This window comes from Sander lucioperca, chromosome 17 (assembly GCF_008315115.2).
Source record: "Sander lucioperca isolate FBNREF2018 chromosome 17, SLUC_FBN_1.2, whole genome shotgun sequence".
NCBI classification, from domain to species: domain Eukaryota; kingdom Metazoa; phylum Chordata; class Actinopteri; order Perciformes; family Percidae; genus Sander; species Sander lucioperca.
In genome coordinates this window covers 27,422,053-27,444,598 of record NC_050189.1, presented here as the reverse complement: position 1 = coordinate 27,444,598, position 22,546 = coordinate 27,422,053, and the positions used below count along the sequence as shown (strand labels likewise).

At 40.3% G+C, this 22,546-nt stretch overlaps 2 long non-coding RNA genes across 2 annotated transcripts in view; one reads left to right on the top strand and one right to left on the bottom strand.

Annotated features, from left to right (window-relative positions):
• Window positions 1–3,115: 3,115 nt before the first annotated feature.
• LOC118493686 lies at window positions 3,116–10,148 on the bottom strand. Its single transcript, XR_004895638.1, has 3 exons — window positions 9,723–10,148; window positions 9,124–9,223; window positions 3,116–4,320 (listed from the first exon to the last, which is right to left on the bottom strand). It is a non-coding gene; the product is annotated as an uncharacterized LOC118493686 (long non-coding RNA).
• A 6,730-nt stretch (window positions 10,149–16,878) lies between these two features.
• LOC118493682 overlaps window positions 16,879–22,546 on the top strand; it is a 21,128-nt gene continuing 15,460 nt past the window's right edge. Inside the window, exon 1 of the long non-coding RNA XR_004895633.1 lies at window positions 16,879–16,889. This is a non-coding gene — a long non-coding RNA (uncharacterized LOC118493682). The remainder of the gene's footprint in view (window positions 16,890–22,546) is intronic.

Here is a 22,546-nt window from a genome sequence, read left to right as displayed (position 1 = left end):
CCCATATGAAGATTTTGATTTTCTCTACAATATGTGGAGCCAGAAAGTCTGGAGCTGAATGCGTACAGCCTTTGTGTGAACCGATAAAGGTACAAGGTCACAGTAAACTTTCTCTCTGTACAGAAGCAGTTGTCCCTTGCCAGTGGAAATGTACAGGGTATGTGACCCCAGGGTGAAAGTAGGGCTAGATGGAAGAGATGAAGTGGCTCCACGGTGTCTCTTATGATTTAGATTGTCTCCTGTGTCCAGATTTGCCTGTAAGAAAATACAAAGTCATGTGTAGACCAGAACATGTGTGGCTATCACTCCCATTTCCTCTTTGTGTATATAAGCTCAGTGTCCTTGATCAACTAGTTTGAAGAGACTCTTTCACACTGAGCTGATGTGCCTTTGTGAACTTGTGCTATTCCTGTAAATTTGCAAGTTTATAATAAAATACAAAAACCTAACTTGGTTTAGTCTTTGACTGTCCTTATTTTGTTTCACTTTTCCAAAAACCTACACCTGCTGCATCGAAATACTAATGGCAAGATGTCAGAGTGAGGGGGCTGCAGCTGTTGATGGACAGGCGCCCCGAGCAGTTGGGGATTTGGTGCCTTGCTCCAAGGTACCTTGGCAGTGCCCAGGAGGTGTCCGTATGGGGACTGGAACCAGCAACCCTCCAGTTCCCAACCCAACTCCCTACATACTGAGCTACTGCCACCCCAATGGTGGTAAAAGGTGTTGCTGGCAAAGAAATATGTAGGCTAGTGGCTGACTGCGATGCGTCAGTATCTTGACTGAATAAACTGGAGTAAATGTGGACGAAAGGAAAATAGATGTGACTGCCGCTGACACCTACTCAATGCTAGCGCCCCTTTTTTCTCTCTCAGCCTTGAGGGTATAACTGGCCTCCCTTCAAAGGAGGAAGCCTAAAAACAATCTCCAAAAGAGTGAAAGTGGTGCTGGGTTGTGGTGGGCGTCAGTCAACCAGTCAGTCAGGCGAAGGCCCTGCTGTCTCCCAGTCCAGAGAACAGGTACCTTGAACTAGTTTCTACAAAGCTAAGTCGGAGATTTAATGGAATATAAAGCCTCTGGGCCCTTTTAGCAATTTGGAGTCAACACTCAAATACGCCCACGCTCAACTGGAAAGACTTTCCTTTCAGCGTGACCTGTCACAGTGACAGGTCACGACAAACGTGGCTCATTTAGAATCGGCATTGCAGTTTTGTTGCACTTAGCATAGTAAAGATAACTTTGGCTGTTTGCTGCTACGGCTGCTAACGCTAGATGGATTTTCGTGATATGTGATCCCGCGATTCTCGTGTGACATCTTGAAAATCCGGCTGCCGTACAAGGTAAGGTCTTGCTAGCTTGAGCTCAGATCTGCTTTCGCTTTTCTTCTGTTTACTCTGAAGTTAACATGTGACCGGCCAACTGGCCAGCTAACCCAGGATAGCAGAGTCGGCAGGAGACTGGCAAGAAAGCCACATGCCATCACTGTCATAACAAATTTTTGTTTGTAAATTTGTAAAATAGATAATTCTGACGGGAGAGCAGACTGGAGAGGCCTGCGCCTTTTAGAATTTTCTTTTTTTATATTGCATCATTACCATATAGTGTGATTTGTTGTTGATACCCTGCAGATTGTCAAAAATGTTCCTTTGTGAGAGCAGGTTTATCCAAGAAAAAGTTCTTTACGAGACACCTTCATACCACACCATATGGCAATGATGCAATTTAAAGTTCTCTCCAGATGCCAGTAATGCTTTCTGCAATATTAGCCAGAGAGCTGCTCTTGACACTGTCTGTGTGATTGGCAGTATTTCCAGCTGTTGGTAGAGTTGAAGCCTGTTCAGGTTCAGTGTTTTTTATGCTGACATCAGCATTGGCATATCTGTAATGTTGAATGACGGAGAGATTAAAATATACAGTGATATATTGTTTCCTTGAGATGGTGGGGTATAAAAATAGATTATATACTTAGTTTAACAGTATATGTCTTGCTAGTTTAGCCGATCGATTTGAGTGTTTGCCTTATAGCTGCAAGATAAACATGATAATTACAGTGTGAGTTGTCAGATTTTGCTGTATTAATACAACTAGTTCCACTTAGAATCTAAGTCAAATCACTTACCTAAACCTAATGTAGTTTAGTTTAGAGACATTTTTGGGTATGTCATTAAAAAATGTCTTTTGTCCCACTTGGTTGACATCTTAAACAAAACTGAAAACCAAATTAGTTAGAATCGCCATCAAATAGAGAATGTGAATGGGAGCTGAAGCCAGATAAATAAAAACACCGGTTTCTGGGCTACAAGGCCTGAGGCTACTGCATTGCTAGCAGGCACACAGCCACCCAGCTGCCCCAGCAGGGTAGGACAATATCAGTCAGCCTACTGGATATCTGACAGCTAATTTAGCTCCCCCTTAATGAGCAGAGGGCCCTGCTGCACAAACCCCACAATCTGTTACATAACAACATCATATATAGCATGTACAGTAAGAAACAGACTGCTAACTCTGACAGATTCTTGTAAGATAAAGGGAAGTTATATTCAGTACACAATGCATCCTTAATAAAAGCTGAAAGTGAGTAAATACAGTTAGGCCTGTCGCAATATGCAATAAATCAATTAATCGCATGATAAATAAAAATGAGCTTGATAATTTTTAAATGGAAATTATCGCGGCCAGAAAAATTTCCATTTTATTTATTGTTTTTGATTGCGTTTGGTTTTTATTCCAGTGCATTTTTTGTTAACAGAGACTGAGAGTCCATTTTATTTATTGTTTTTGGTTGTTTTGTTCATTTATTGTAGATATTTAAAATGTCTTCCAATTCCAGTGTTAAATATCTTTAGAAATAAAAGTGTCTTTGAAAAGGTGTACCTGCATTATTATGCCATTATCATTATTTCAGATGAAAATGGTCTCAGAACGACAATATTATCGTTTATTGCAATAATTTCTGGGACAATTTATCGTCCAGCAAAATTTGTTATCGTGACAGGCCTAAATACAGTATCTAGAATCTATAGGTCTGTACTTTTTAATATTTAAAACATCTTAAAATGTTTTACCGTGTGAATGTTTAGGAGTTGATATAACACAGTAAAAGCAGAATTAAGTGAGGTGAAAATTAAGTATGAAGTAATTTTATTTTGTTATTTGATACAGCAGTTACAGTGGTAGCAATGCCACTTTATTTATTCAGCCATCTACATAGTAATGTTGTTGAGCATTAAAGCAACACCAAAGCACTTTTCCTCTTCAGTCCCCCTACAGGTTGGAAGTGGAATTGTCCATGACAGTTTCTTATATCTCATTCGAACAGATCCGCTACTCGATCTGGCAAACTTGCATAGTGCGGTTATAGCCGACAGAGGGCCGCAAAGCGAATGCAGAAGTGGCGTTCACCCTGTTACGAGTTGATGAACTACTGAAACAATTTTGGAAACATTATTTTAAGGTACAAAATAATCTTTGATGTTGCTTTAACATACTGAAATATAGTGCAGTGAAAACAGTATTTAAAGGATAAAGCTCACTTTCTTTTGTATTTTTCCTGTTGTCAACAAGACAAGAAAACACCTGAAAATCTTGAAAAGACCAAAACCAACAATGTGTTACTTTGTCTCTCAATACTTTTTGACTTTCCTAAAACAGCTGGGCACTGTAGTTTTTAGCAAACGTTGCTCAGAGTAAAAAGTGCATTTGTTGGGGACTACTTTCAACTGTGGATTAATAGGGTTAGGGTTAGGGTTAGGGTTAGCTTGAGTGAATATTTACAGCAGACTCAAAATAAACAACATTGGCCATGTTCATGATAAGGAAGAAACATATTCTGTGCATGTTGTTTTTTTGGACAACAATGGAGTGTAGTAACATACTAATCTTGTAGCGCCTTAAGTGTAAAATTGTATAAGGAATAGACTGCAGTGTGAAGAATTCTTGTGTAACCTAAGTCTATTCAAATATTAACACGTGAAAATAAAGCAACACTGTAATAATTAATGAAAACTAAAGTGGTCTAGGAGCAGTGTTACTGAAAATCTGATTCTGACCTTAGCAAGACTTGTGTGGAAGTATATATGTTCTGACAACACAGATGTCAGAGGGGACCCTCAGGACCCCAGCCTGTCACTGTGGGCAAGCCAAGGCGGGCTAAATTAATCTAGGCTATGCCAGTAAGGGAAGGGGTCACAGTTCACTGTGTATTCCCCGCTGCTTCAGCACTGGCTGACAGGCCACAGGAGTCTGAAAGTCCATGATGTACTGGCATTTGCTGGGCTCCTTCACCAATCTCAAGGCTGTCTCCGTTCCGCATGTCAGTGTGACCTAGAAAAGCACAAAGAAAAAAAGTTGAGGTGGTGTGGGGAGAAGAGCCGATGTTAGCCTGAGTCAAGAGCCATGCCAGTTTTATCTCCCAATGGAGGATGATTGAAGATACTGTCCTACCTCTTGTTTAAGTGATTTTCAAAGCAGCTTACAAGACCCAATGATGCTGTGACTATGAGACACTGTGTCATTATGGGACGTCACTGCTTTCCCCACGTGTCAACAATGATTAACACTGTCATGATTTTAATAGGTGACTTTGACACCCTCTGCAAGAGAGTGGAAAGGAAAAAGCAACTTATTGTACTTCTAGGGGGTTTCCATAGCAACCCCTCACATCACACTGCATCCTGAGCAGACAATCCCTCTGGCGAACAAAAGCACCTGGAGAGGGAGAGAGATGGGAACTTAACAGGTATTATTGGGCTGAAGTTTCAGGCTGGTACAACTGGTGATTCGGTTTTGCCCTGTACTTGGATTACAAATAGAGTCCTTTGTTATCACTTAGTATCTTGTTGCACAAATGTATTAAGTTGGTGTATTCTGCTCAGTGTTTTCCTATGTGCATGTGCAATTATTGGGTATTCCATTTTGAGTTGCAGGTGCCAGAGCCATAGGTCAGTGTTGGGGGCAGTACTTTAGACTTTTATGATTATATGTGTGTGGTTACAGGTATGTAACTTTTCCAGCTTGTGTTTTTACTTGTCTTGACTCTTACTTGTCAATATTACACATGACGATCAGTGTACTCATCGTGGTTAGTAGTACTGCTTGTAAAAAAACATGTGTACGTCTTCTGTGGAGCTTTGTCTGAGAAAATAATTTTCAAGTCATTTTGTATTTACGAAAAGTAATTGCTGAGATCTGAAAAAACTGCAATGTCGCCAAAAAGAAGTAGAAAAGGTACAAAAACACAGACAGGTTGTAAACAAACCAACCAAGACATTTTCTTTAGGCATGAAAGTGAGTGCACCCCAAATGTTGGCAATTATCCCTCATTTTACAGGAAAACTGTGCAGAACTACAGTAACTAGGTAGGTCAAGTCACTCTGCAAACTGCGTTGGATGTTTATAATGGACATTTTTGGTGATGCTTTTACTGTTCATTATTGTTTTCTCTTCTGACTTTGGATAACCTGAGGACTCCATACTTGTCTTACTAGATCTTAGTGCTGCATTTGACACTATTGACCATAGCATCCTGTTACAGAGACTGGAACATTTAATTGGCATTAAAGGAGTCGCACTAAGCTGGTTTAAGTCCTATTTATCAGATAAATCACGGTTTGTTCATGTTAATGATGAATCCTCCCGGCACGCTAAAGTTAGCCATGGCGTTCCACAACGCTCAGTGCTTGGACCAATTCTATTAACCTTATATATGCTTCCTCTAGGCAGTATTATTAGGAAACACTCCATTAACTTTCACTGTTATGCGGATGATACCCAATTATACCTACCAATCAAGCCAGATGAAACCAGTCAGTTAGTTAAACCTAAAGCATGCAAGGACATACAATCCTGGATGACCTACAATTTCCTGATGTTAAAATCAGACAAAACCGAGTTTATTGTGCTGGGCCCTAAACACCTCCCAACCTCATTATCTGGATGGCATTGCCGTGGCCTCCAGCACTACTGTCAGAAATCTCAGAGTTATTTTTGATCAGGTTATATCCTTTAATACCCACTTAAAACAAATCTCAAAAACAGCCTTTTTTCACCTGCGTAACAATGCCAAAATTAGGTACATCCTGTCTCAAAATGATGCTGAAAAACTAGTCCATGTATTTGTTACTTCAAGGCTGGACTATTGTAATTCCTTACTATCAGGTTGCTCAAATAAGTCCCTTAAGCCTCTCCAGCTGATCCAGAATGCTGCAGCACGTGTGCTGACAAGAACTAAAAAAAGAGATCATATTTATCCGGTATTAGCTTCTCTGCATTGGCTTCCTGTAAAATCTAGGATGGAAATTAAAATCCTTCTCCTGACCTACAAAGCTCTTAATGGTCAGGCACCATCATATCTTAAAGAGCTCATAGTACCTTATTGTCCCACTAGAGCACTGCGCTCCCAGAATGCAGAGTTACTTGTGGTTCCTAAAGTCTCTAAAAGTAGAATGGGAGCCAAAGCCTTTAGCTATCAGGCTCCTCTCCTGTGGAACCAGCTCCCAGTCTGGGTTTGGGAGGCAGACACAGTCACCACATTTAAGAGTAAACTCCTCTTTGACAAAGCGTATAGTTAGGGAGTGATGAGTTGCAGCAGGGGAAGGGTGTAAAGCTACAGACACGGCACCCCTTCTCTTCTCTGCTTCCTGTCATAGTCGTCAGATTCATATAACAGCTGGCTCAGGTTTGCCTTGGACCAGCTCTTATTTATGCTGTTATAGTTTTAGCATGCCGGGGGACACACTGAGCTCCTCTCTCTTTCCATCTGTGTGCACTCATGTCCTAGAAATGCTTGTTACTGACTTAGCTCTGGGGAGCTTATTCCCCGGAGTCCTTAGGTTTTCTCGCCCAGCAGTTGTCCTTGGATTAGAATGGCAACTAAATCATGGTTGCATCTGTCGCTGTGGTCCTGCTCGACGCTCTGCTATGCCCTGCTTCACCCTGCAGTGCCCTGCTACGCCCCGCAGTGTCCTGATACGCCCTGCTACGCCCCGCAGTGCCCTGATACGCCCTGCAGTGCCCTGCTATGTCCTGCAGTGCCCCGCTATGCCCTGCAGTGCCCTGCTACGCCATGAACTACTACAACTACTATCATAGTTCCCTTATCTTTATTGTCACTATAATTGCCACTGTTCATTGTACCCCCAACCGGCATCGTCAGACGCCCACCAATAGCCTGTGTCTGTCCGAGGTTTCTCCCTAAAAGGAAGTTTTCCTCACCACTCAAGGAAAATGAAAATTGAGCGGAAGTACGTAGGAGGGCGGAGCCAGGCTAAAGATACACTGCATGCTTCTTGAATTTGGATTACCACAATATCCACCACTGAAACAATACATCACTGGTCCCACTACGCAAGTATAAAGAGAGAAGTGTGTTTCACCGCTGAAAGAGCGAGCATGACCCAAAGACGAGGTTTAGCATTTCAAATACAATGAGCGTCGACTTCTGACAAGACTTAATTTATGCCGACTGCACTCAGTTAGGGGATTGAATTAAAGGAATTCAATTTAGTCATTTCAAAGGGGGCCCCTGAATGGCATGAGTACATACATACATTTGCAAAAGACATTTATTGGAGTCAGATTTGAAGCGGGGGCCAGGCAAAGAAAATAAGATGATTAAATGTGCTACATTTTCAATTGAGTAAATTCTTACACAAAAATGTAAATGGATCTCATAAAAGTGGCTGAAAAAGAAGGCAATGCTGGGAAAATAGAGAGAAGAGTAGAAGAAGAGTAAGCTGCAGGAGAATGCAACCGGAGCAACATTAACCATAAAACCAATGTAGACTGACAGAGGGGTAAAAGCAAGTCAGCTTCCATCATATGGCTTTGAACAAAACATGTTTTTGCCAGGCTGTGGGCCATGAGGACTGAATGTCTTTTACTGATTGACTGACTCTCCATTGTTGAAATACACATTTTGCAGAATGAGGCATGCAGAGCAGACTGGGCGAGAAGGCTTCAAATTGTCCCTCTGGAAATAAGCACTGCCTCTCTGTACAGTTAACTTAAGTTGTATTTATTTGTAAGGTGGACTGTTAAAGTCATTATCTAGAGCATATTTGAGTTTCTGTGGTGGGAGAAGTGTTTTTTAAAGTGTGTAGCTAAATATTCGTCTTGGGCTTATGTAAAAAGAGCGTCTAGTTTTATTTACCACCAGAGAGTCGTGTGTCAAAAGTATGTGAGGACTGGTTTATCTAGGCCCACCTTGTTCAAATTACAACAGTTTTGCCACAGTTTCAAACTATCCTAAATTCATGAATAGTGGCTGCCTGAGATTCAGGCTTTTGGTTTTTTTATTGCTAATTTCCCTTGTTCCCCAGTTAATGAAAACAAAACATCTTCCATGATTACTCTAAATTCACCAAAATGTCAATTTCCACAACACTTCCTCCACAATTTTTACATTAAATGTTTTGCAGCCTTCCCTTTATACAGTATGCAGTTTTTTAGTAGGATAATAAGACAAAACATCCGAAGGTTTTGTTCCTCAACCACTCTTTGAGAGTTTACAGAACCTGCAGTCTCGCATTGCCAGACCTTCCTCCACAGCACTACAGAGGAAGGTCTGGCTAGTCCACACAGCATTCTGGGACAGGATGCGCTGGATGGAGCAACAGTGCCTCCGCAAAATAGCCTCGGGAAGGAACTTGTTTTGGTGGAATGTGTACATTTAAAGGTGTTTTAGTCAGGCAACAGAAAACTCTAGCTAGCTGTCTGGATTTACCGCAGAGATCTGAGGAGCGGTTAACCATAGTCCTCATATATCCACCGGAGTTTAGAATGCCAACACAAAGAAAGCGGAAGGTGACGGACATAAAATGTCCATATTTGCAATAATGAATTAAAATCCAAATGAGGTCTGTATCACATCTTTTATTTAGGTTGAGTCTCTAATGAGCTGTGCAAACGACTTCTTTTTGTTCCCTCATCCTTTACTGTATCATCTGTCCATCTGTCTATTTGACAGTCTGTCAGTGTGTACGTACCATTTGTTCATTTGTCTCTCACCAGTTCATTCATTCTGCCTCTTTGTGCTCTCATATGCTCCAATTACTGTGAGTGTAAGAGTGTGTGTGACTACTGCGCGTATGTATGTATTGTTTTGTGTGAAACACATGCAGTACTTACTGTAGTAGTGCGTGAACCTCCTTGCCAGCAGGGTTCTCCATTCTCATACTCCATCTGACTGTACTGGTTCTTTGGTGTTCCTGCCCACATCCCCCACCTCCTGAAATAAGAAAGAAATGGTCAGTTTTAATTTTTATAAAGTGCATGTGGAAACAAAATTTCTGTCTATTAGTCAAGCCAAACAAAATTGTAATTCTCTTTGTTGGGACAAATTAAAAATAGAAACATATAATTTGTTTTATTAAATAACACAAGGTTGGATTATTGAAAAACACTTCCTCCCAGCAAACTGAAAAAACTGGCAAGATGGCCAGTCTGGCAGTGCCCTCTTTTGAATCCTGGCACCATTGCTCTCGAGTCCCCTCTCCTCTTTTACAATGGAGGGGAAATATTAATTACCATTTTGTCAGAGTTAATATGTATGCAATACCACACAAGGGAAGGAGAGGATAAAAACATGCCGCCAGTGAACGCCATCTCAAATGAGGCTCTGCCTGCCCATTGCTAGCTAATTACATTCTCACCAAACATTTCAAGGGAAGTTATGAAAACCAAAGCAAACCAGGGTGCCAGTGTCCAACACAGCTCTCAGTACTGACAGATGTCATTTGATTACGCTTTCACCAACTAACTTCCTCTGATCATTTGTTGAACTTGAGCAGCTTCTTTGAGGTGGCGTCAACTGCAGTCGTGCTGCTGGTGAGTGTTGGTTTTAGTAAAACATTGTAATCTTGTTAGGGAGGAAAATCTTTACTGCATTTGGTGCATGGTGGATTGAATATTTTACTGACATGTGTGTTGCTCTGATCTCTTGCCCTACATAGACTAGCAACTATTATCTGTCTGCAATGTTAAATATTCAGAACAGAGAACAACTAATGAAATCAATCTTTTCACTTTGAGGGAAGCATAAATAAGTGAAATTATAACCTGATGGTCTGCAAGCCTTTTTTGTAAACAGCTTGTCAATGTTCTGTTAATCATTCTGGAGAAAGAGCTACAAAAAGCTATAAATTCAACTTATTGTTCTTTTAATCTGCTCAAGTGCTTTTCTCACCAGTGCCAACTCTGTCACAAGTGCACAACACTTGATCAATGTGCCTACACTGACCTTTCCACATGGGATTAAAGTAACAAGATCTACTGCATTCTTTACGTATGGCTTTTAGTATTATGGAAGCTCATCTTCTATATTACATGGCCTATTATGATATTTTTATTACTTCCGTAATTGAGCTCATATTATATTGTGCTATTTGGATATAATAGTATAATACCTGTATTTTCTTTCTAAAGCTCAACAAAATTGGTACAACAAATTAATACATAATTAAAATTTGATATTGCGTTTCTTTCCCTAAACAACAAATTATAACTATAACTCTTAGATGACAGATACAAGACAAAGAGGAACTGAATAGAAAAAGGGAGGAAGTAGGAAAAAACATACTCTAGTTGGTTGTATTAAGTTGTGTCCAACAACAGAATCTCTTTCAGTATTTCTTTAAATGTCGTTTTATTCTCATTTGACCTTGATGAGGGCAAACATGGGAGTCCTCTTTGATTTTAAAATGCACTCTCCAGCTTTTACAGATACATGGCTGTCTTCAGGTCCCTGAAGGTGACTTTTCTGCCGTCTATGATGTGCATGACTTATTTAAGATGCCTGAACAGGTCAGTCAGAGGTGAATTGCTCACACAAGTAGAAGCCGGCTGGGCCAGAGCGTCTCGCCTTTTCCTTCCAGCCTGTTTGATTGGGTTTTAGCACTCTGTTAGTACCAGGAGGCCCTCAAATGGATTGCTGTCAGGGCCAGCAGACATGGCAAGCGGAGAAAGTGACAGTGCTCTGGCTCTCGCTGCTAGTTGACCAGTGATCCCTTGCGCATCACCTTCATGCATCCTAGTCTGCCATACCCCCCCACCACAAGCACACACCTCATTTCCTCGCCTCACCTTTGTTCACTTTCTTCTTTAATCTCCATTCTCACTCTGTCAGCCCTCCTGTGCCCCAGGAGGCAGCGTAGGCCCTATTAATTAGGCTTAAGTTATCACTGATATGTGGCAAACACACTCCAGTCATTTGGATTCACAGGAGTCACAAGATGAAATCCTATTGACAGATCATTCCCTGTAATAATACCTACCTGAATTTAACATTTGCTGGTCATTCTACAGTTATCACCAGACTAGTGCACAGCTCGTTATTTACACCTCTGAAAAACATCATATCTTATTGCTTAATTGCATGGCACCGGGGTGCATAAACATTACTATATGTAAGTCTGACCCTGTGGCTGACAAGATAGCACAACTCAAATGTGCAAATTGCACCCCCACCCGCTTCTTCCTTGAAAACATGCCCACTTATCTGCTGCACCCATTTTCTGCAGCCAAGACGGGAATCCTGTTTGCCTGCTCAACACAATCGTACACACCCAACTACTACTATACTGTACAAATAGAACTCAAATTTTCAGGAGTAGAACAAGGAAAGCAGACACATTGCAGGTTTCAGTCCAATAAAATAGCATGAATGAACATAATTAAAGTATGTAAATAGATTAACATTGGCAGCAGATAGTAAATTGCATCTTAGCTTTTGTAGAAAATCCATTTCCAACCACATGGAGACAAGGGAGGGGCCAGAAATGCAGACTTTCTTTTAATGATAAATGATGGATGATATTGAACACATGCTCCTTTTAAGGCTTGAAACCTGGAGATTCTCATTTTCAGATATATTGGTTATAATTCAATCTTTGTTTGGCCTCCTCTAATGCCATAACATGCTCCTTCCATCACAGATAAACCTGTAACTGCAGCATTTCTAGCCAGCTAAACCTATTATCCATACATTTGCTTTGCATTGTGGGTAAAATGGAGGGCCACGCAGAACGCAGACACACCTCTAACTGCACACATTAGGGAGTCAATGTGATTTAATTTTCTCTCTGAATCACTAAGGTTTGATTTCTATTGACACACAGAATAGCAGATGGAGTTGTGATTCATTTACATCCAGTAGCCGCAAAAATACTATTAAAATTGGAGTTTCACCTTCTTGATGTCTTCAAAGCAAGGTTTACTGAAGGACTAAATAAAGATCTAAAGAATCATGGATATACTACTGTATATATGTTTAAGAACTTTTTTTAAGAACATGTAAAATACTTTTTGTAACTGTTATGACAAAATTGGTCTTAGAGTACTTGTATTGTTGTACTGCTTTTTTGTAATCTAATCCTCATTAAGAATAATTAGCATTAAAAACGCTGATTAGCTTCTTTTTCTTCTTCTGATAATGGCTTGAGCTGATATAAGCTCCTCTTATTTCTTTTAAAATGATACGTCGCCACTGATTCTGTTTCAAACTTCATTGCGGCATTAATCTCTATGCCTCGAGTGATAAATCCTGAAGATCCATGGCTAATCTCGCTCAACACTGAGAAGAGAGTTACCCCCTCTGATATAGCCACAAATCAACCTTTTAGAAGCAATTATCATTTAGACAACTCTACTCTGGTGTTTAAACACCCCGCAGATACTGAGAAGGTAGGGAGAAAAATCTTGGCCAAAGGTGCAGTTGTGCATATCTTGATGTGTGTCTGTGTATTTTTGTGTGGGTTTTGAGACCCTGGGCCTTCACTGGAGAGAAACTGGATGAAAAAAAACACAGGGGAAAAAGAACACAATGGTGGCCCCGTTTGGTATGTCTGTGGTTTCCTCAAGAAAACGGAATATAAATTTGCTCATTTGCCCTCAGGATTTTCTTTGTATGTCTGTAGACATTAGAAAGTTGTAAACTCCACTGAATGTCTTGCTTCTCATGCTTAGGAGCAAGCTGCCTGCATACTGTATATTCATGTATGAAACATGTTTGCATTCATACGTAAAGCGTGTAAAGAAATAATATTTTCCCGAAATGTGTTGAGTATGGCAACTGTAATGTACTGAAAACAGACACTGACTGCTTGCTAATCATTCCTCATTGTAGATTGGAATTTTGGTCATTTTATTTTCTATTTTAAGAATTTTTACTCCCTTAGAGCCAAAATTGTCCTACTACCATGCATTCTGATGCAAAAATACGGTTAGATTCTAAAGATCAAATGGTGTACAAATTCTGAATTAACTGGATTAGCTTTCATGGCAGCAGGAAAACATAAAAGACCGCTTTATCTTGAATTTATACAATTTAGTGATAATTGGAAACTTAAAAGTGAATGGAGAAATACATTTAAAAAAAAAAAAAAAAAAAAAAATATATATAATATTCCTGAATATCAGAGTCAAAAATGGTTGTTAGGTATAGTATTAAAACAGTTTAAATAATACCCAGCTCTCGAGGAATCTCTCATCAGTTTATGTTATGATGAGTTTATGGTCCTTCAAATACACTCCATGCATTTGCAGCAACTGTCAACGATCGGATGTGCCAACTCAGCATCAGATTACTTCTCTACAACCAGCTCCTCATACTGAATCCCAACCTGTGTTAAGATGGTGTTAAGTCTGTGCTTATTAGCGTCACCTTCCCACTGTAGCATCCACTCATTAGCTGCCACTGCAATGAATTATACCTCACAGCTATGCTTTTCTCTACTTTAACAAGAGGTCTGGAGCAGCAAGTTAGTCCCCTCACTATGCTGTTAATGCGCTAATCATTTACAGCATGAGACGGCGCGCCGCACAGGCAGATAGAGAGAGCAATTTGGGAGCTGCTGGTTAATTTGGATTCGGTGAAGCAGTGCTCTCATAGCTAAGCAGTGCCAGGCATCCAGGCATAACTAACCTCTGCCACTCGTGTAGGTCACCAATCAGAGATGTGTGTGGTGTTTTGAGATGAGCCCAGACGCCGTCATTACTGTGCCAGTCAGTGATGCTCCTCTCACCCTCCTACCACCAATTGCGCCCAGCACCTCAATAAATAATTCATACGCTTAGGAACATGTGAAGGGCACATGCTCAGTCAGGGCTTTGCTTTCACTTCATTTTATATGACTGATAAACAAAGATGGCATTTATAAATCTTTTTGTTTGTTTTGCAATCCCCAACAGGTCAATTGAAGACTGCATACTGGATGTTTTTTGGCCAGTTTTCTTAGGTAAAAGCACGTTGACCCACATAATTACTCTAAATCAGTGAGTAACATCCATGGCACATTTTGTTTTGCATTTGCTGCATAAACAGAACACCGAGGCCATTTTATTTGCAGTTATAAAACATAATCAGGGTGCATATTTCATCAACACTTCCTGATAGATATGAATCAGGGCTGATGTCAAACCCGAATCAGTATTCTGTTAATAGCTCACTTGTGCCTCATTAACGAGGGCTAGATGTTGCCATGGCTACCCAGCAGAAAGGCCATCAGGGGTTCACAGTGTCAGCTTCCCCCCACCCTCCACTCCCTACCACTTTAACCCTCTCCTCAGACACACGAGTCATTACCCTTTACATTGATTGCCAGATAAAGTGTGGGCTCTTAGGTTCAGGGGCCATATTGCATAAACACCTCAGGAACACAAATATAGGCGTGAGTGTGTAAAATGAGTGTAAAAAAAAAAAAAGGGAGCATAATTCCACTTATTAAGTAGGCACAGTAAAAGAGCAAAGAAGTGGAGAGTAAAGCAACAAATACCCATTAGTCATTTTACTTAAAAGGAAATGTGATTTGTTTGTTTTCAACATGACAGTGTGAAAATGAAATCAGAATAGCAAGATAATGTATACAATGTATTAAGAACACTAGCACTATAGCCACTTTCCGACCGGAGGGATTTTTGCAGTTCCTAGAACATAAAATCCCTAGAACCTTTTTTTTCTCATGTTCCGACTGGACCAATTTGTGGATTTTCAAGTCACTCTGGCCGCAGTTCCTGTAACTCTTTCAGCTCCTACTTCAGGGCAGGGTCTTTTCCCTTTTCCCTTTTCAGCATAGGAACCTAGGTCAACAAGGTTCGGGTTTCCGGTACAGACAGACCAACAACGGGACAATTTTAACAATTTTCACCATCTTATTCATCACTAATTTCACTTCTGACGTTTTAGGCAAGAAATGAACTGTTTTGATTTCGAATATAGGCAGTCTTGCGAAAATTGATGCCGAATTGACAATTTGTTTCAAAGTTTTCGGAGTTGAGAAGCTCCATGAAGTGAGGCGACAGCCAGCAGGCGACAGCCAGCAGGCGCCTGCCCCGGCCGCTAGCTCGTCGCTCGGCCAGTCATGCTCAGAGACCCCGAGGTAAGCTGGAGGTCTCTCAAACCGGTCTCGTAAATAAGAGGCTTTTATTTCGCCGTTGACGGTTCGTTTGTTTAAATATCACAACACATGTCCATCATAAGATTAATGGGAAACTGTGGTTAACTGTCTTTTTGGAGTTAAACTCCACAAGCGTGTCTTGCGGCTGGCCAGCCGTCACACACACAGTCACACACACACACACAGTCACACACACAGTCACACACACAGTCACACACACACACACACACACACACACACACACACACACACACACACACACACACACACACACACACACACACACGTCCACAGCGCAGCAGGCAGAGGCGGGGGATAGAGAGATACCCGTTTCTCTTCGGGAGACTTGTTTAAATTATGACAAATATGCTATATACATTAGATTTAGTATTTAGTTCATACTTTTTTTTGTGTATTTGTTTTTTGATTTTAACACTATAAAGACCGTTGCCGTGCTTGCATCACTCCCTTACCCCTCCTACCAGTCCCTATGGCCACTTGGCCAGTGCGAATGCAAATGGAAAAAACGGTTTTGGGGTAGAGTAGTTAGTAGATCTGTTTAGAAGTGGACTTCTCCTATAATTACATTCCTGTAACTACTTGGTCGGAAAGCGGCTATTGTTGAACTTTCATGGACTGATCATACTATTAAAACTTACATGGATATGGAAATGTAAAATATGTATTAATAAGATTTGTCTTTTCAGTCAGAATCATTTTCAAAAAGAATAGTCCAGGTACAGGACTAACGCTTAATCTCGTGTGAGGCTGCACGGCTGCTACCCTAAGTACGAGAAGTGTTCCTTTAAAATACATGTTTATATTAAAAAAAAATAATTACACCTACAAAGTAGTTACGTCTCCCATTGTAGGGGTTTGCCCTCTTGTGGACATAATATAGAAAAATAAATATTTGAATATATATCCGAAACTCATTTTGGCCAATTTTGACAGCCCTAATTGTATGCAGTAAATCAGCATGCCTGTGGATCACCAGGTAGCATTATCAAGCCACCATTCGTCCAACCCAGGGTTTAAAGTGAAAAAAATAAAATGTTTTGACTGAACTTTGAGCGACCTATTGGTTTTTAATGTACAACAAGATGCAAACAGCAAAGTAAAGGGAGTATTGCGAGTGTTCTCTTTTCCTGATGAACAAAACAATATTTCAGTACCATCCCACGACTAACCATTGCTGTTCTTTTCTACTGCAGCAATCATATTGTAGAAAGGCTTTACCTTACACTCGATTTAATTACTTCAGGCCAAAAATGTTTAAAGGGAGATTTTTTGTTATTGTGAATATGCAATTCAACACCAAGTCAAATCTATAAAATCAAGTTTGCAAGACTTTACTGTTTTTATTTAAGGGCTACTAATAATGAAACATATATGACTTTTCAGTGAAAGCTTTTGTATTATTTAAATTCAAACTAAAACATGTTTTTACAATAACAATAAATAAACACTGTTTTATCTATCTCAGACACGTTTGTGCCTTCCGTTAGCAACAATGCATCCATAACGGTTAGTTGCCTTGCCAAATAGTGGTTACCATTAGACGCACACACTCATGACGCTAATATGCGAGGAAACTGTTTCCGAGTTTTGTTCTATAAATTAATAATATTTTATAGCAAAGTTATAAGTTGACTATTTTAATTGCATGATTATTTTATGTCAACATACAGCCATAACCTACTGTTGTTAAAATGTGAATGAATGAATGTCTGCGGATCCGCTCTGGAACGGCGGCGGAGTCAATAGGTTTCCATTAAAGTCATATGTGTATTTCCACTGACTGCGGAACGGCTGCGTTGCTACTCTGGCACAGCTCCGGCGATCCGCAGCCCTCCGGAGCAGATATGCAGTACTTCTATTTTTGCCGGACGCCGAAGAGCTCCGCAGCAATTCATCACACGGCAGATAGTGCGGGACAGGAAGTCGGGCACAGAAACAAAACAAAACATCTGGTTAATTTTCAAAATAAAATACACCGTGCTCACAGCGGATCATATTTCCCTGCACTACACCTTGAAACACAGCACAGAGTTGTTTCCCCTCTCCTCCTCTGGATGGAAACAAACTTCGCGAGATCTAGTGGGTCCTCGTGACTACAGCTGTCAGTCATGGCCGCAGCCGTACCGCAACAAATCCGGACCTGGTGGGTATTGACGGACGGCGGAACACGGAGCCGATAGCCTACGCAGCAGAGCCGGTCCGCAGCCGTTCCGCATTCGGTGGAAATCCAGGGTCAGTCAAAACCTTCCGTCGCGAATTGTGAAAGATTGTGGACATGTCTTAACAGACGGGATAATAAATTGCATTCGGTACGGTTTAACAGGGTACCCCCAGGATTCTTCAAGTTAAATTTAAGACTTTTTAAGACCTAGGATGAAATTTAATGACAACTTCACAGCCATATAATGAAGAATCTGTGTGGATTTTATACCTGAGAAAAGAATGATTTACCAGGTAATGTCACCTGAATTTAATAAAACATTTTATTATAATACTCAACAATCATATTTAGTTCACAATAGCTTTGTAAGGCGTGTTTGTACTCTAATAACATCAAATAATTATTTGTTACATGAATCGCTCTTATGCTATGAAACTTAAAAAAACAAAATAAATAGGATGATAAAAAATAAACCTGTCCATTATGGAAGTGTCACAATTAGTTCCACCTTGTCTAGATAAGATAATATATAATGTAATATAATATGCCAATGTAAATGACAATTGCTTCAGTGATTGTTTCATCCCGTCCTGCTATGCGTCTAAAGGCTGCTTAATAGCAGCGGGAATAAAGAGTTGGGCTCCGGGTTTTTTTTTCTCACCCCGGTGATCGGCACATCTGGGTGATACCGTCAAATATGCGTTGGCATGTTGGCTGCGTTTCAAACATACCCTACCAAAGGTGGAGCACCGCCGACACCGTCATCGTCTTATTCACAACCCTCTCTCCGTTGCTAGCTGATCAGAACCGGCAGGCGGGTGACGGGTCTTCCAGCTCCCCCCGTTTCATTAGCGCTAGACTGACTAGCACACCGATCCGCTTGTTGTGCAACCTCAGCCACATTGCTATCAGCCTCGTCCGCATCTCTGGCCAGACCTTCAGACACTTGCGCATTCTAACCGACGAGCTAATGTCAGCTTAGTAGCACGGTGCGAGACGTTTTGTTTTCTTTCCTGACAACTGATTGATTTGCGCCCGAGCTTGGATGTTTAGGGCCAGAGCTTTCTCACCATGTCCACGGATTTATGATAAAACACCATGTTGCGCCGTTATTATTGTTATAGCCTAGCTACATTCGCGTGTCGCGCACCCAGCACTCACAATCGATCATACGCCAAAAAGTTCAACTCCCCCCCCCCCCCATTTTTTCATATTCTTCATCGATCTCAGATATGGCATTTCTAAAATCTAATTGATGGAAATCCGTCGTAGCGACGGAGAACTTTAATCCCTGCCAACCCTGTTTGTTTACTCACACACATCACAGAGTGAGTGAAAGCTGAAAAATATTGTCAAATATCAAAATTGTCAAATTGCCAGAAAAGATTGATTGTATTTTTAGCCCATTAACTGCCACCCATAAGTGAGGTTATTTTGTTAAGAGGTGTTGAAGTGTGTCATTCCCTGATTCAATCTCATGCGGATTTTGAATTTCTTTGTGCTCATTTGTAACCTGCTTGTGTTCGAGACTTTGAGTAGTTTTACAGTAATAATCTTACAGCTCCCTTGCGATTGCTGTGCAATAAAATGGCCACCTATCGAGATAATTAGCCACAGTGCTTTTCTCCTATTTATGCATAAAAAGGACAAGTGAACAGTAATTCATCTTAAAAGCAGAACAGACATGATATGTTCTCTGTCAGAAGTTCATTCCTTTAATACTTAAAAAAAAATAAAAAAAAATAGATGTTGGGCTTTTCAGCTGCCCCATGAGAAATGGACTCTTATTGATCAAATGAACATATTTCTATATTACCATGGTCACAGAGTAGAGCCTCCTTTCTTGAGCGTGTGCCAGTAAATTTGCTCAGCTGGATCATTCAAGCTAAGGCCCCTCAAAGGACTTTGGCAGCCTGGAAGCATTCACATTGCTCCACCTCTTTTTCTCAGCACCTGGGGAATATTTTCTCTGTTACATTCTGGAGATGTCTTATTTTAGAGGGTTACAAGAACTGCATAGTGGCAAAACAATATAAGGTCACTAGCGCTGGTTTTAAAGCGAGCCTGGCAGCAGGTGTGAGAAAATTTTATGCATGTCTGTATGTAGCTCAAAAAAGCAGATCTGATAACATCATGCATACGTCTACATTGCACTGCTACAAAAAGCCAATTTTCCATGGTGGCCAGCACATCCCACTCTCTCTGGGGTTGCTCTGTGCTGCCATTTCAACTGCCTGGCTTCTTCGCAGTGGGCATACAGTCATTCACTGTGGTTTCAATGTTGCTAGGCTACCTCACTTCTTCACTGTTTTCTGTTTGAAAATCTACTGTTCAACAAAGCAGTTCAATGGAGACCTGTGGGTTTGAATACTGAGCATTATGAACCTGCAGATGTAACTGACAACACTAATAGGCTTTTTTTTTGTTTCACAATACACTTTTTCTTTTCTCCCTTGGCTCTAACATAGTAGCACGCTGCCTACCTCTACAGCCCATGCATCTGCTTCAGTCATAATATTAATACAGAACATTTATAACTTTCCTCAGATATAATTGTATCTAATCTGTTTTAAAAGTGTACACTCTGAGTCATACATCTTCTTCACTTTGTGGTATTCCACTGTTCTTTTATGGTTTGTATATTCCAATATACCAAGCTTTGACTGTCAGAGTGTGCTGTTCACCTTTTTCTCCACTCACCCTTGTGCTCTCGATGATGACGGGTGCAGAGCAGTTTGACCTCAGCACAAAAGAAGGCCAAGCTCCTTGAACTTCGCGGGGCGACACACGCCAACCCTGTGACCCCAACTGCGTGGCCACTTGATTTCCCTGGAGTCCCAAAACAAAAACTCATTGAATGACCTTTCAACTGATCTCTGCCTCGTCCACAGCTGCATTAAAATCATCCCACCCTGCTCCGTCTAGAGGAAAATATGCTTCATCTTAGCATGGAGATGCTAGTTTTCTTACAGTTTATATATTTGATTCGCCACACATTTATAAGGTCTATAGATTCATTTTTGATTTACACATTTTTTTTAATTGATCTACATTTTTCTTACATTTTCCTCAATATATTGTGAGCATAAATTACAATTTTACAAATTACGTATTTGGCTTAATATACAGACTGAAGGTTTCTGAGTTCAAACTTCATGTTCTTGTTTGAGTCCTGAATGTTCCGTATCATTGCAACTGGAGCTATTTCCATGTGTTTATCCTAAGCTAACTCTGAAAGGGGCCACATAAATATTTCAAATGCACTTCTGCTCATGGTGAAAGGTTATTATGGCCAAGCGCTGTTGTGGGGGTATACTTTAAAGATTTGTTTTTTATAGTTGTTGTGGTTGTTAGCAGGAAATGGCTTGAACGCTGAGCTAATTACTGGATGTTGACAATGTACTTCCTGGGGACTTAAAAACTTAAATGGATCAGACTGATAGACTGTGAGCTGTGGTGCTGCATGTATTTAAGCCATTAGAGTCATTTGAGAGAAATTAAAATAAAGTTATATATTAGGTGCTTACTGGTAACTAGGGGAAAAAACTGCTGCTGGTGTCTTGTGTTATATACTTCATTGTATCACTTCAGTATGAACCTGTTTGTTTGCAGTTTACTGCACACTCCGTGTTTCTGCTAATGACAATTTGAAACTACATTTCCCTTTGTTCTGTGCTTTCATTTTCACAACAGTGGTACAATGTTATTGCATTCAATTATTTTCATGTTGTTCATTATTATTATGTTATGTTTCACTTTAATTTTTTAAAATAAGAAAGGCTGTCACTTTGCTTTCCTCCTTATGTTTTATTTTTTGTTGCCCAATGTTTAATGCTGCTTTGGGTTCCCTGTTATATATATTAAAGCCTTTATTTTTTCAACCCAGATTTTTGACCTATAAGCACCTTCAACTTCCAAAACAATAAATCAGTTGTAGGTTGCTTGAACCTTGTCACATATTAGTAGGACAGGTTGTGGGCATCATGATAAATAGCAGTAGATATACGAGTTTCTTAATCCTATCATGTTATCACAGACACACAACATGCAGTTTTTATTTCTTCTTCAGTTATGACTCTTTGGGAGGTTGTAGACTCTTCTGTCTCGTATGCACATAGACTGGCTTTTCTTTTTACCTGATTGTGCGACGTTTCCCTTGGCAAGTGTAAAACATAATTTTGCCCCAGACATTTAAGCAGCGAAAAGAGTCCTAAACGTGAGTCATATTAAGCTGAAAACAAATTAGCACTGTGTCAGCTATAAGAGGTGTGACAATAACCGCTTCAAAATAATTAGTCAAAATTGTTGGGAAATACGCTAATTCATTTTCTTGCAGACAGTTGGATGAGAATATTAAGTATAAAGCTAGGGTCAGGAGGTTAGATTAGCAAAAAGACTGGAAGTCACTGCTCCTCAGCCAAAAAATAGTGTGGCATATAATCCTTGCAAAACCACAAATTTGAGGGATTAAACAAACGAGATAAAACTAATTAGTGATCTTTAGAGGTGCTTGTAGATAGATTTAAATTTTGGAAAGAGTTTGGCCGTTTAATCCTGCTTTCAGTCTTAAAGATAGAGCTATGCTAACCCTATGGTTGTAGCTCCATACTTATATGTAGCGCTGCTACTTCAAGGCAACATACACAAGGTGCTGTCTGGACTGCAAATGCCATAATCTACAACATTGTGTCATTAGGCACAGGGGAAAATGTGTTTTAAAAACAATCATCATACAGTCATGTGAAAAGAGATTGGCATGGGGTACTTATAATCGTACATAAAATCATCTCTCAATGCAAATCAAACCAGCTATTAGGTTAACTGAAATAAACCATGCCAATCTCTAGGTATGGTGAAGGGTATGTGATGATGTGGGGCTATTTTAATTCTAAAGGCCAAAGGAACTTTATCAGGATGCATAGTATCCTGGATCCATTAAATAACTGGCCTTTAAAAATAAAAATCTGCCTGCCTCTAT